Genomic DNA, 13,621 nt, shown 5'->3' on the forward strand with positions numbered 1-13,621 from the left:
GAATTTTCTTGTTTCCTCTTCCCTCACAAAAGGTATAATACTTTAGCCTTTTGCAGTCTCCTTTTTTTCACTTACAAAATATGTCCTGGAAATCTCTCCATGTCGTTTCATAGAGATCACCCCCGTTTTCTTTTAGCACTGCATAGTGCTCCATTGTGTGGATGTAATTTAGTTTATTCAACACATCTCCTATGTGTGAGCATTCAGGTTGTTTCCAATATTTTGCAATTACAAATAATGCTGCAATGAATAAACTTGTGCATATGTAACTTTATATTGTTGCAGGTGTATTTTCAGCGTAAGTTCCTAGAAGTGAATTTCTGGAACAAGAGGTAAATGCATATGTAGTCTTGTTAAGTACTGCCGAAGTCCCCTCCATAAGGCTGTACCATCTTGCATTCCTATCAGCAATGCATGAGAGTGCCTATTTCTCCCCAGCCCTTGCCACCACAGTGTGATGCCAAGTTTTAAAATTTTTGCTAATTTGATAGTTGATAAGTGGTATTTCAGTGTGGTTTTAATTTGCATTTATCTTTCTATGAGTTGAATAACTTCTTATAAGTAACTGTTTTTATCTTTTTTTAGGTAAATTGTCTATTCATGAATTTTGCTCATTTTTCTATGTTGTTTGGTTCCTGTTTCCTCAATTTTTAAAAGTTCTGTATATATTACGGATATTAGACCTTTAGCTGTGATATATCTGGCAAATCTATTTTTGAAGAAAGTTTTAATGGCACTATTTTAGTTGGCTAGTAGCTGGCTGTAAATATGTATGCTTGTGTTGACTGTTAACAAACTCTATGCTGTTTACGTGTGTGTGTGTGTGTGTGTGTTGGGGTATTTGGGGGGGGTAGGGATGATTATAAATATCAAAACTCTTCAATTTAGCCTAGATTAAAATGAAAGTTAAATAGCCTTTTCAACAAATGGTATTGGACATCCATAGGCAAATAAAATGAACCTTGACCCGAGTCTCACGTTTTATACAAAAATTAACTCAAAGTGGAAAAAATTACCTCAAATGTAAAACATGAAACTATAAAACTTTTAGAAAGAAACATAGGATAAAATCTTTGGGATCTGCACTAGGTAAAGAATTCTCAGACTTGACATCAAAAGCATAATTTGAAAATGGACAAATTAGGGCTCATCAAAATTATACTCTTTTCTCTATGAAAGCCCATGTAAAGAGGATTAAAAAAAAGCTGTAGACTGGGAAAAATATTTGCAGACCAGACATCTGACAAAGGACTGGTATTTAGAGTATAAAGAACTCTCAAAACTCAACAGTAAAAAAAATCAAACTATCCAATTAGAAAATGGATAAAATATATACAATGCCAGAATAATGTTCAACCATTCTGGGAAACAGTTTGACAGTTTCTTAAAAATAAGATGCAACTCCCATAGAATCCATCAATTGCACTCGTGGGAATTTATCCTAGAGAAATGAGGACTTACATTCACACAAAAGCCAGCGTCCAAATATTTATAGTTTTTAAAAAATATATATTTTTATTGATTTCAGAGAGGAAAGGAGAGAGAGATAGAAACATCAATGATGACAGCATATCATTGATTGTCTGACTGCTGCACACCCCCTACTGGTGGGGGGGATTGAGCCCACAACCCAGATATATGCCTTTGGCTGGAATTGAACCTGGGACCCTTTAGTCCACAGGTTGACGCTCTATCCACGGAACCAAACCAGCTAGGGCTTATAGCTTTATTAGAGGCCCGATGCATGAATTTTTTGCAAGAGTAGGCCTTCCTTCCCCCAGCTGCCGGCACCGGCAGGCACCTGGGACCTGGGTTTCCCTCACAGCCCTGGCTTTGTCTGGAAGGTTGTCCAGAAGGACATCCGGAAGGATGTCCGGTCTAATTAGCATACTGTGCTTTTATTATTATAGATTTGTAATAGCCGTAAGCTAGAACCAGTCCAGATGTCCCACATCAGGTAAATGGTTACATAAATTGTTTAGACCAGTGATTCTCAATCAGGACCCATACAGCTTCTTTGGAGTGTGTTTTGAAAATCTGCGGGAGTGTTTTTTGTGTCATATTGACTGAGAGGTATCCCTGATATTTAATGGACAGAACCAGGAATGTGAAATATCCTGCAATGCATGGGGCATCTTCCATAATGGGAATATTCTTCTCCCAAATCCCAGTGGCATCCCACTGAGAAATACAGAATTAAAAAGCTAAAATCTTAGCAACTATTTATATACTCTGTCCTCTAAAACTAAAATGAAAGCTATAAGTTGAATTCCCAAGTTTATTTATTAAAATGGACAGAATTTTCCTTCAACATTAAAAAATTTTGTTGTTAAGTTGCAAGGATTTTTAAGCTTGAGATTCTGAAAAAAGTTTTTAATATGTTTTTATTGATTTTAGAGAGAGAGGAAGGGAGAGGGATAGATAGAAACATTGATAAAAGAGAGACATCAATTGGCTGCCTCCTGCATGCCTCCTACTGGGGATTGAGCCCGCAAACTGGGCATGGGCCCTGAATGGGAATCAAATCAGGGACTTCTTGGTTCACGAGTCAACTCTTGACCACTGAGCCACACTGTCTGGGCGAGAGTCTGAAATTTTGTTACAGGAAACAAATGTTTATTAGAATGTTATTAGAATAATTAAATAGAATAAAAGGACAATGTAGATTATTTTGAAGTAGAAACATAGCTATAGATGTACCTTTCAGTTTTATTGAGATATAATTGGCACACAGCACTGTTTAAGTTTAAGGTGTATAGAATAATGACTTGGCTTATATATACTGTGAAATGATTACCATAATAAGTTTAGTTAACATCTATCATCTCATATAGACACAAAAATGTTTTTCCTTATTATGAGAACTTTTAGATTCTACTCTCTTAGCAACTTTTAAAAATACCATACAACAGTGTTAACTATAGTCATCATGTTGTACATTACATCCCCAGTAATGATTTATCTTATAACTGGAAGTTTGTTCCTTTTGCCCACCTTTATCCAATTCCCCAACCTCACCCTTCACACTGCCCCCCCTCCTTACCCCCAGCCTCTGGCAACCACAAAACTGATCTCCTTTTCTATGAGGTTTTTTGTTTTGTTTTTTAGAGTCCATATATGAGTGAAATCATACCATATTTGTCTTTCTGACTTATTGTGTCTGACTTATTTCATTTATCATAATACCCTCAAGGTCCATTCTTGTTATAAATGGCAGAAATTCCTTCATTTTTATGGCTGAATAAGTATTCCATTGTGTATATAAATCACATTTTTAAATCAATTTATCTGTTGATAGACACTTCGGTTGTTCTCATGCTTTGGCTATTGTAAAGAATGCTGCAGTGAACATGGGGGTGCAGATAGCTTTTTGACATAGCGATTTTATTTCCTTTGGATATGTTCCCAGAAGTGGATTTACTGGATCGTATGTTCTACTTTTAACTTTTTAAAATTAAAAGGAACCTCCATACTGTTTTCCATAGTAGCCGCACCAATTTACATTCTCAGACAGTGCACAATGGCTCCCTTTCCTCCACATCCTCCTCAACGTGTGTTATCTCTAGTCTTTTTGATGATAGCCATTCTAACAGGTGTGAGGTGATCTCTTATTACGGTTTTGATGTGCATTTCCCTGATGATTAGTGATGTGAAGCATCTTTTCATGTTCTTGTTGGTCATTAGGATGTCTTCTTTGGAAAAATGTCTATTCAGGTCCTTTGCCCATTTTAAAATTAGATTATTTTCTTTTTTTTGTTTGTTTTGCTATTGAGGTGTATGAGCTCTTTATATATTTTGGATATTAACCCCTTATCAGATATAATTTGCAAATATTTTTCTAGATTTAGCAGGTTGTCTTTTCCTTTTGTTGGCTGTCTCCTTTGCTGTGCAAGGGCTTTTCAGTGCGATGTAGGACCACTTGTTATTTATTCTGTTGCTTGTGCTTTAGGTGTCATATCCAAAAATCATGACCAAAACCCATGGTCAGGAGCTTTTTCCTTATGTTTTCTTCCAGGAAGTTAATGGTTTCAAGTTTTACATTTAAGTTTTTAATTCACTTAGTCAATGTTTGAAAGTTGTGTAAGATAGCGATCTTGTTTTATTCTTTTATGTCTGAACATCCAACTTCCCCAGCACCATTGATTGAAGAGACTATCTTTTCTCCACAGTCAAATATTTGTTGACTGTACATACGTCAGTTTATTTCTGGGCTCTCGATTCTTTCTGTTCCATTGGTTTATGTGTCTGTTTTTATGATATGGCTCACTTTAAAATGTATTTTACAACTAAAATGTAGTGAATCTGATTACCTAGAAAACATAATAGAGGATTTAAGAAATGCCTTTTCTTAGTAAATTGCATGAGGGCTCCCTTTTCCCCACAGCCTCATCAACATGTGTTATCTCTAGTCTTTTTGATGATAGCCATTCTAACAGGTGTGAGGTGATATCTCATTATGGTTTTGATGTGCATTTCCCTGATGATTAGTGATCATCATTAGTGAAGCATCTTTTCATGTACTTGTTGGTCATTAGGATGTCTTCTTTGGAAAAATGTCTATTCAGGTCCTTTCTCCCTTTATTTCTGTCTTTATAAAGTTCTGAGATAAAGGAACTATTTTCTGAAGAAACAATCCTGATGGCTTTCGCAGTCATCATCTTAGCACCTGGATTGAGTGGGAAGATGTTCCTTTCAAAATGGGCCACAAATAAAACTGCTCCTGTTTGATCATTTATTCTTTACCCAGACATATTGTGCAGAAACCCAGGGTGACAGTGTGGGCCTGCTGCGCAGAGGTGGGCTGCCCCAGACGGAATCACAAACAAGGGGGGTTTGACAGACCTGGGAGAGAGATACAGACCCACCATAGAGACAAAGGTTGAGGAGACACGGTTTGCACAAATATTGGATTGTAGAGACACGGGCTTTATCGGCAGGGGTTACAAAAGCATACTGTGCAGTTGGGTTATTTAGATGCAGGTTGTGTAGTGTAGATACTTGCTCTGAAGGCAGGGATCATAGAGACACAGCCTGTGACAAACACTTCCGTCCTGGCCTTAAGGCAGATTGTGCAGCATCCACCCAGTGACAGCTGCCTGGACATGAGCTGGATGGGGACTTTGATGCCAGCACAGAAGGTCAAGGGAGGTAGGTGGCTCCTGAGCGACTCCCTGCTCTGAGCACTGGCTTTGGCACTTTCCTTCCAACTCTTCACCTCCAAGGGACTCATTTCTCTCTGTCTTTGCTTTGATATTCAGAACAGAGAAAACTCTCCGAGGCACTGCTGCCAATAGGATCTGCTCTAGCTCATCCACCAACATTTCCCAAAGTGATGCATTCTGCCAGGCACGACCCACCTGTACCCCATGTCCTAAGGACCTTAGAGGCTGGTAAGGGGACGGATGTGTACACACCCTCTCTGATTCCAGCTGGGAGCACAGAGGAAGGTACAGTTCATCCTGGGGTGCCCTGGGGTGGCTTTGGGAAGGAGAGGCATTTTAGGTTGGCCTTGAAGGTTAAACAGGACTGTGAGGGGCAAAATAGGGGAAAGTATTCCAGGAAGAAAGAGCAGTAAAACCAAGGCATGGAGCCCTGAAAACCTCTGCCTGCTGGGACACAGAGGTGCCTAGGGTGGCAGGTCACCTTTAACACGGCATAGGGAGTACGGGTGGGCGTGTGATGGAAGTGAGACTGGAAGGTGAAAACAACCTCCTTTAGAAACTGACTAAGGGGCTTTTAAAGATTATGAAACAAATTCTGGGGCCTATTTCCTCGGTTAATTTGCATAATTGGGGGAGTGACCTCTATTTTACATTCATTTTGATATCTTATCTCCTTATTTGTTCTCTCACGTATTGGTGTCTCGTTTGAGACAAGGTGAGAAGAATCTCATTCTAATATGCGATTATCCCTACATTTCCAAGGGATTGGGCATCTCATGGGAGAAGGGAGGGATAAGCAGAAAGAAAGACACATACATATGGAGACACATAGAAAGACAGAGAGAAAAAGACTGAGAGAGAAAGAGAGAGAGAGAGAGAGAGAGAGAGAGAGAGAGAGAGAGAGAGAGAGAGAGAGGGAGAAGAGAGAGATTGAGTCAGGGAAGGTTTTCACTGATGGATATAGGAAAGGCTGGGCTTCAGCTGGGCATGGAGACCACCAGGGGTCAGTCTTGGGTTCTTTAAGAGGAAGCCAAGCGGCATTTGCTAAGCACTGGTTCTCACCTGAGGACCATTCAGAGGAATATATTCCACTTTAATATACTATGAAGTTAGCAGCTTTGAAATTCTTTACCACCAAGGGGCCCTTAAAACCAATGGAGCAGGAGTCTCAGGAATGACCCATATGTCAGGCTTGCTTGTTTATAGCCCTCGGGGCCATAATAAAAGGCAATTTTAATCGCCTGGTGATTCCGGGCTTGTGGGGCCCAGATGTGTGAACCCACCCCTCAGGCCCAGGAGTCTGCCCGAGCTTGGGAGGAAGGGGGTTTGGTGCTGGGTCTGCTTGAAAAGCCTCAGACATAGGCCACACCCAGAGCTAGGTTGGCCTGGGGCTGGGCTAGCCCAGATTTTAACTTTGGTGTCTAGGTTATCAGCTTTCCTGTTGTTGAAATCAACTTCCCAGACTCTTGTCAGGAAAACGTGGAGCTGCCAGTACAGCTGTTGCTACAGGAAGCTCCCCAAGGCCCCCATCCCTCCAGTCCAGTGAGGAGATTGGTTTTAAGCTAGTCCCACTCTGGGACCTGGGGCTTATCAGCAGGAAGCAGGCTTGGGGACTTGAGGGACAAGTGTTCTGGTCTCTGTCTTGGCCAAGCGCATCATTCATAGGTGACAGGGACCTCAAGGGCCTTCTCTCGCGTTTCTTTTGTCTGAGTTACATATACTGGTCCAGCAGGGCAGGGGCGACATCCTTTGAGATGTCCTTATCTTTATTGGCCATGGCTGTCTGCTCTCTGGGATACACGAGTCCTTGTGAGGCCCGGGCAGATGACAGTGGGCCGCTGCCAGAGCACCTGGGGGAGGCAGGCTGCTCACGCTGGGAAACAGTGCAGTCACTCTCTTTTGCTCCATTTCATCCCCTCCCATAAATGGGCCTTTGACATCACAGATCATCCTCATCATCCCTAATTACAGCTCTGACAATGTTCCAAAAAATTATTGCAAATTATCTTTATAGACCCTGTGAGGTAGGCACTATGACTACACCATTCACGGAGAAGGAAATTGAAGTTGATGGAGAGAGGTTGAGTAACTTGTATAAAGTCACACAGCTAGTACATGGCAGAGTCGCACAACCAACACTCTGAGCTACTGTGTAGATGAAGGAGACCATTTGGCCTTTGATGATCTTGTGCTTTAGTGAAGCCCAAGCCACTGACACGGACCAGAGTCGCTGAGGTAGGCCTGAGAGCTGAGTGCGGGAGGCTGAGAGGAACTGGCAAAGTAGGCAGGAGGTGTTGGGGGAGACACCTATTCCCCACTTTGGATGTGCCCTCCACATAAGGACAAGTTGGCACAACCCTCCTGGCTTCTCCCTGGTCGGGTGGGTTTGGGACAAGGACATGGGCGTGTGCAGCTCAACGCTTTTCTCCTATGGGGAGCTGACTACAGGAGTGGGAATGAGGCGGCACATTTTCTGGGGGGCAGGCCTCTGCGTGGGAGACTGTGTTGCCCAGTGTTGCATGACTGGGGCGGCCAGTCTGGGCTTCAGTACTGGTTAGCCCTTAGCTGTGTACCTGAGCCATACACTCCTGAATCAACAATTTGAGTAATAAAGCTCCAACTTTCATCTTATTGTGCAATAAGAGATCTCAGTAGGAAAAACGGGCATTGCTGTTGGGGGGCAGAGAGGGGCCCTGAGGCTATTTTAGGAACAAGATAAATTAGCAAGATGCAAGAAGCTAAGCGTGGGAGCCAGCTAAGCCTCATCCTGCCACTACCCCATGGGCAGTGCTAAGCCTCAGGGAAAGGCCATCAGGAATTTCAGTCGCTTCCCCTAGTGGTCCAGGCTCAGCTGGTCAGCAGCTTCAGAAGCTTTGCAGCTCGTCACTCTTTCTGAACAAGCTCTTAGTGGGCTTTTTCTAGGGGAAGAGAGGCCTTTCACCACTGCAGAGAGGACTCATCTTCCTGCGGGGAGCCTGGAGGAGCAGGCAGCAGGGAGGGCTACATACCCCAAGCCGCCCCTCTGGCACAGACAGGGTAGGGATGGATCCCTGTGCAATGCCTCTTCCCTCAGCCCTGCGAGATTGCTGAGAGGAGGCCGAGTGTGGCCTGTGCTGCGGGGAGCAGAGCTATCCTGGGTCCTGCCCCTCTGGGCACTCCCACCCCACCGTTTCAGGTGACCATGCAGACGAGTGGGGCCAAAGCGAGGTCCCCTGCGCCTTCTGGGGCCTTAGGGCGGCCATGGGTGCCTTCCCCATCCTTGCTCCGAGGGATCTCAAACGGCAGATAACCTCTGTAAGAGGAACATTTATTTCAAGGCACAAAACCTGCATTTCATTGACTTCTCAAGAGCAGTTTCATATCGATGGGTAAGGCTAGGCCCAGGTTGGTAATTATAACAAAAACAACAAGGTAATAATTGGTGGTGGCGTTTCACCAATTATTGAGAATTCACTACGTGTCAGGCACGTTCTCAGCACTTGGTGTGCTCATTTAATCCTCCAAAGAATCCTCTGAGATATGTACTAGTATCATCCCCACTTTACAGAAGAGGAAACTGAGGTGTAGAGAACTTAGGTGACTTGCCCACGGCCATCCAGCTGGTCAATGTGGAGCCGGGGTATAAACCCGGGCATGCTGGCTCCCCAGCCACGCTCACAACCCAGAAGACTGAATAGGCTCACCGTCTGAAGTGCCTTTGAGGAGCCTGCCTGTTAACTCTCTGCCCGTGGCTGATGGGTACACTGGGGCCCAGAGAGTGTGAATAGCCAACCCACGATCACATAGTCAAGGAAGTGGTAGAGTTGGAACCCAGACCCAGGGGTTCCGTCTCCCAGCCTAGAGCGCTTTCACAGTGGCCACCGTTCTCGCCATACCAAGCCTCAAGTCATTTTAGCTAAAGCTCAATCTTTGTGTTGACTGACTGGAAAGGACCAGAATCCTACTATGATCTCCCGGCCTTATGGGGTTCAATCTTTCATAGCTGGACTCAGGCGCTAGCAGCTCGCCAGGGGATCAAGGCCACGTGAAATAGCCCCTGTAACCACGGGTAACCTCTGACTGGGCAGGGTCTGGGCCTGGGTCAGCTAATGCCCGCCCCCTGAGCTTCCGTGACGACTTCCAGGCCAGGTGAGAAAACATTGCATTCCTTCCTGTGTGGGAAAAATATACTGCTTTCTTCCTTCAGGCAAACAGGCTCCCCTCAGATCACAAACTGTGACAGGTTTTTCATGGGAGGCTCGGGCTGTGACAGGAACAGAGAGCTCTGGTGTAAACAACCCTCAGAGAAGCAGTAAATCATGTCTTGAAGTGTTCCTGGCAGCTGTTCACTCACTAACAAAAATACCCTGCTTGGCATAACTATGGTCAGCTCAGCACCACTCCAGGGCCCTGGCAGTTTCCAGGGTGTGGCTCTGCTCTTGAGGAAGGTCTGGGCAGCGGATGGGAGAAAGTGCAGGGTGTACCAGGCCCCCAGAGGGAAGGCATGGGATGGGGGTGCCCAGAGGGGCGCTCTGAGCTGAGTTGTGGCTGGAAAATAGCCGTGTGGAGATCAATAGCGCCTTGTTAACTCGGCTCCCAGCAACCAGCACCGTGCCTAGCTAGGTGGGTGTTTGTTGAATGGAATTGAGATCAATCAAAGAAGAGTCCGGAGCTGAGATTCAAAACAACAAATCTGTCAAGTGTAGGAAGAGGAGAGCTGGCTTAGCGGAGGCCTGGCCAGAGCTGCAGGGAGCTGTGGCTGAGTGAGCACTCACTCTCAGCCAGTGTGTGTGCCATCAGCTTCCATTCCAGATCGGAGGGGAGATCGTCCTCCAGGCTGGGCTTTGGTCATCGCAGCAGCCCAGATCTGAAAATCTGTGTCCGTTTCCGGGCCCCACATGTTGAAGAGGATTTGGGCAAATTGGAACATATTCAGGGAGGAAAGAGGCAAAGATTTGAGGCCATGGCATCAACAGAGGGGCTGGGGCTGTTGGCTGTAGAGCATCGGCCTGGGGGCGGGGAAGAATGGGGAGTGGAAAGTTGGTTCTGAAACTGTGAAGGGTTGTGTGGAAGAGAGAACGAGGAATTCCGACTTGGACTGGAGGCAGCAATTAGTTGGGTAAAGAGCACAGACTTTGGAGCCAGACAGACTTGAGCTCACACACTAGAGCAGGGGTGGGCAAACTTTTTGACTCGAGGGCCACAATGGGTTCTTAAACTGGACTGGAGGGCCGGAACAAAAGCATGGATGGAGTGTGTGTGTGAACTAATATAAATTCAAAGTAAACATCATTACATAAAAGGGTACGGTCTTTTTTTTTTTTTAGTTTTATTCATTTCAAACGGGCCGGATCCGGCCCGCGGGCCGTAGTTTGCCCACGGCTGCACTAGATCCTTCACAAGGCCCTGGTGGCTACAGGCAGGCCACGTGACCTCCTCAAGCTTCCGACTTAATAAAATGGGGGAGGAACTGCATCTTCCACTTTCGTTGGGATCACATAGCATTCAGAAGACAGAGCTTTGCGGAGGAGTGTCATTGCCGAGGGCAGGGTGGGAACCCAGGGCGGGAGCAGAGTAGCAGCCACAGCGAGCTCTGCAAGCTGACTTGCTTTTCCTGTGGCTCTGTTGACATTGATGCTTTTCTCCCAGAAGAATGCCTTCGCTACTCTTTCCTTTCCCTTTGGCCTGCCTTGCCAAATTTCCTAATATTAATTATTCAGCTACCCTTTATCTCTTACTCTTCCAAAACGAGAAGCAGAATGCACACGTACAAGGCATCTCGTCCTCACAATTGAGTCTGTGCGGCCGGCGGCTGCTTGTCTCTGGTGAGCAGCTCTAAAGAGGCCTTTTTAAATCTGAAGATGCACTTTCCAGTCTGGAGCTGGACGACCCACTTGATCTTTTTTTTTTTTTTTTTAATTAAAACATTTTAATGTTGACATGATTGCAGATGTCCCCCATGTTCTCTCCCCCGCTTTGCCCACCTCTACTCACCTCTGCCTCCCCCTCCCTTGGCCTCCACCACACTATTGTCCGTGGCATGTCTATTCTTTAGCCAATCCCTCCACCTTCTTTATCCAGTCACCCTACCTCCCTCCCCTCTGGCACCAGCCAGTCCATTCCACTTCGTTCATCAGTTTATTTTGTTCATTAGAGTCCACATAGTAGTGAGATCAGATGGCATTTGTCTTTCTCTGACTGGCTTATTTCACTTAGCACAATACCGACCCACTTGCCCTTTAATGCCTTTAGGTGGGGTTGCCTCCCCATCCCTGGAGCCTCTGTGCTGAGTCCTGCAAAGGGTTAGAGGCCAGTGTTGCTGCTCTGACCCCACCGAGCGCTAACTCAATGGAGAGATAACTCTGGGGAGTGGTCAGCACTCTGTGAATGTGTGAGTAGAAACTCATTGTCCAACTCATTCCTGACTTCTGATAGGCGAGGCCTCAGTCAGGCTACCCTGGTGGGCACAGTGTGGAGCCTCTACCTGTCAGATTCCTGGGAATGAGGCACCTCTGGAGGCCCATGTTTAATACCCATCAATGAAAGCAGGCCACGTCTCACTGGGACATTCTCCAAGTCCCTGGAAGATGGCTGGGCAGAGGGTGGACGAGCAGTCAGGAGAGTGTTGGACTCTCTGGGTGGCACTGATGGGCCCAGCGAGCTGAGTAGTGGAATGTGGAGTTTGGAGACTGAGCTGCGCAGCGCAGTGCCATTTACTCAAGGCAGCGTATGTATGGCAGCGTGGTTAGAGGGAGGACCACATGGGGAGCGAAGGGGGGCCAGGACCTAGTGGAAGGGGAGTGCTGAGCATCACCTTTGGAGGGAGGGATGAACGAAGTCAGAGGCAGGACAATGAACAACGAGGGTTGTCAGCAGGGGAGTGAAGAACAGGATGAAATGAAGGCCAAGGAGCAGGACACACAGCTCAGCGCTGATGCCAGGAACAGTGGGAGGAGCTAGAGAGTGTGGTGGAGGGGAGAGATGGTGGATTAAAGGTCCAGGGACCGTGGAGACTGGCCCTGGCTCTCATTTCAAGATGTCTCTCTAATAGACCTCTGTTGACCCCCCAGGATGGGAAAGCCCTGACCTTGGTTGGACCCTGGAGCATGGAACATGGTCAAAACAGAGGCCTGTCTAAATAAGGAATCTAAATAAGCTCCAAACATTGCTATTGCTTGATATTGCTCAGGTCTCTGTTCATGTGTAGGGCCGCTTACTTGTTGTTGTTTTATTTGTTTGTTTTTTTTAAGTACCCGTTGAAGAAGCTGAGCCTTTTGTTCTCTAGAGATCCCCACAGCCTAAATTTTGCTGTTGCCTCTCTGTGGTGTCATTTCACACGTTCCTCTCCCTCCTTGATAGGTGGCACTAGAGCAGAGGTTCTCAACCTGTGGGTCACGACCCCTTTGGCAGTCGAACGACCTTTTCACAGGGGTCGCCTAAGACCATTCTGCATATCAGATATTTACATTATGATTCATAACAGTAGCAACATTGCAGTTATGAAGTAGCAACAAATATAATTTTATGGTTGGGTCACAACAGGAGGAACTGTATTTAAAGGGCCAGAAGGTTGAGAACCACTGCACTAGAGGTTTGGTAGATTCAGGTTTGATTTTTGACAAGGATATTTATAGGTGGCCCATCAGGAGGTACATAATGTCTAGTTGCCTCTTGTTTGGTGATGTTGTAACTATTGATAATCCCTGACTGGACCTATTCATTCATCATGGATTGCAAAATGGTGATATTCTACCTCTATTATTTTTTCTTCATTTATTAAACTAGAATTCTTCTACAGGAAGACATTTCTCTTCACAAATTAATTATCCTGCTATATAGTCATATAGAAAATGTAGGAATAATTAGATTTTCCCCCCTTGACTTACCAATTTGCAATTTGTAAACATATTTGATGCATTTCAATCCATTGTAGTGTTTATCCTTATTGAGGTTCATGTCATCCCATCATTGGCCAACTAGGAGGAACTTATTCAAGTGGCTTCTTTAAGACCCTTTGACACAAGCCTAGTGGTATTTGATAACGTCTTTTCTTACTTATATGACAAAATGTTCTGGGCTCATTTTGTACGTTTCTTGCCCCAACTTAGAACCAGCCATTTCTCCAAGGAGCTCTGTGGGTTTTTTTTTTTAAGTTTTAAAGTGGGAAATGGTTTAAATTGTCCACAGTTTGTGTGTTAGAGTTTTCATGAATACTGTTTCTAATTATTATTTCTAATCATGTTAATCATTGCTTCTAGGCCTTATAAAGGAATGAAGCTGGAAAATATGTATTTATTTTGAAACACTAAATATACAATGAGTGTTTTTTTATGATGATTCTAACTCAAATGCAACATTATGAATTAGAAAAAAACCCTCCTTAATCTAATATCTGTATCTCTTTTCACTCGTGGAAAATACAGGCTTTCAATGACAACAATATAATTCTTATTGCTTTACCCTGTACTACACATACAACA

Source organism: Myotis myotis, unplaced genomic scaffold, assembly GCF_014108235.1.
Source record: "Myotis myotis isolate mMyoMyo1 unplaced genomic scaffold, mMyoMyo1.p scaffold_m19_p_10, whole genome shotgun sequence".
Classification (NCBI taxonomy): Eukaryota; Metazoa; Chordata; class Mammalia; order Chiroptera; family Vespertilionidae; genus Myotis; species Myotis myotis.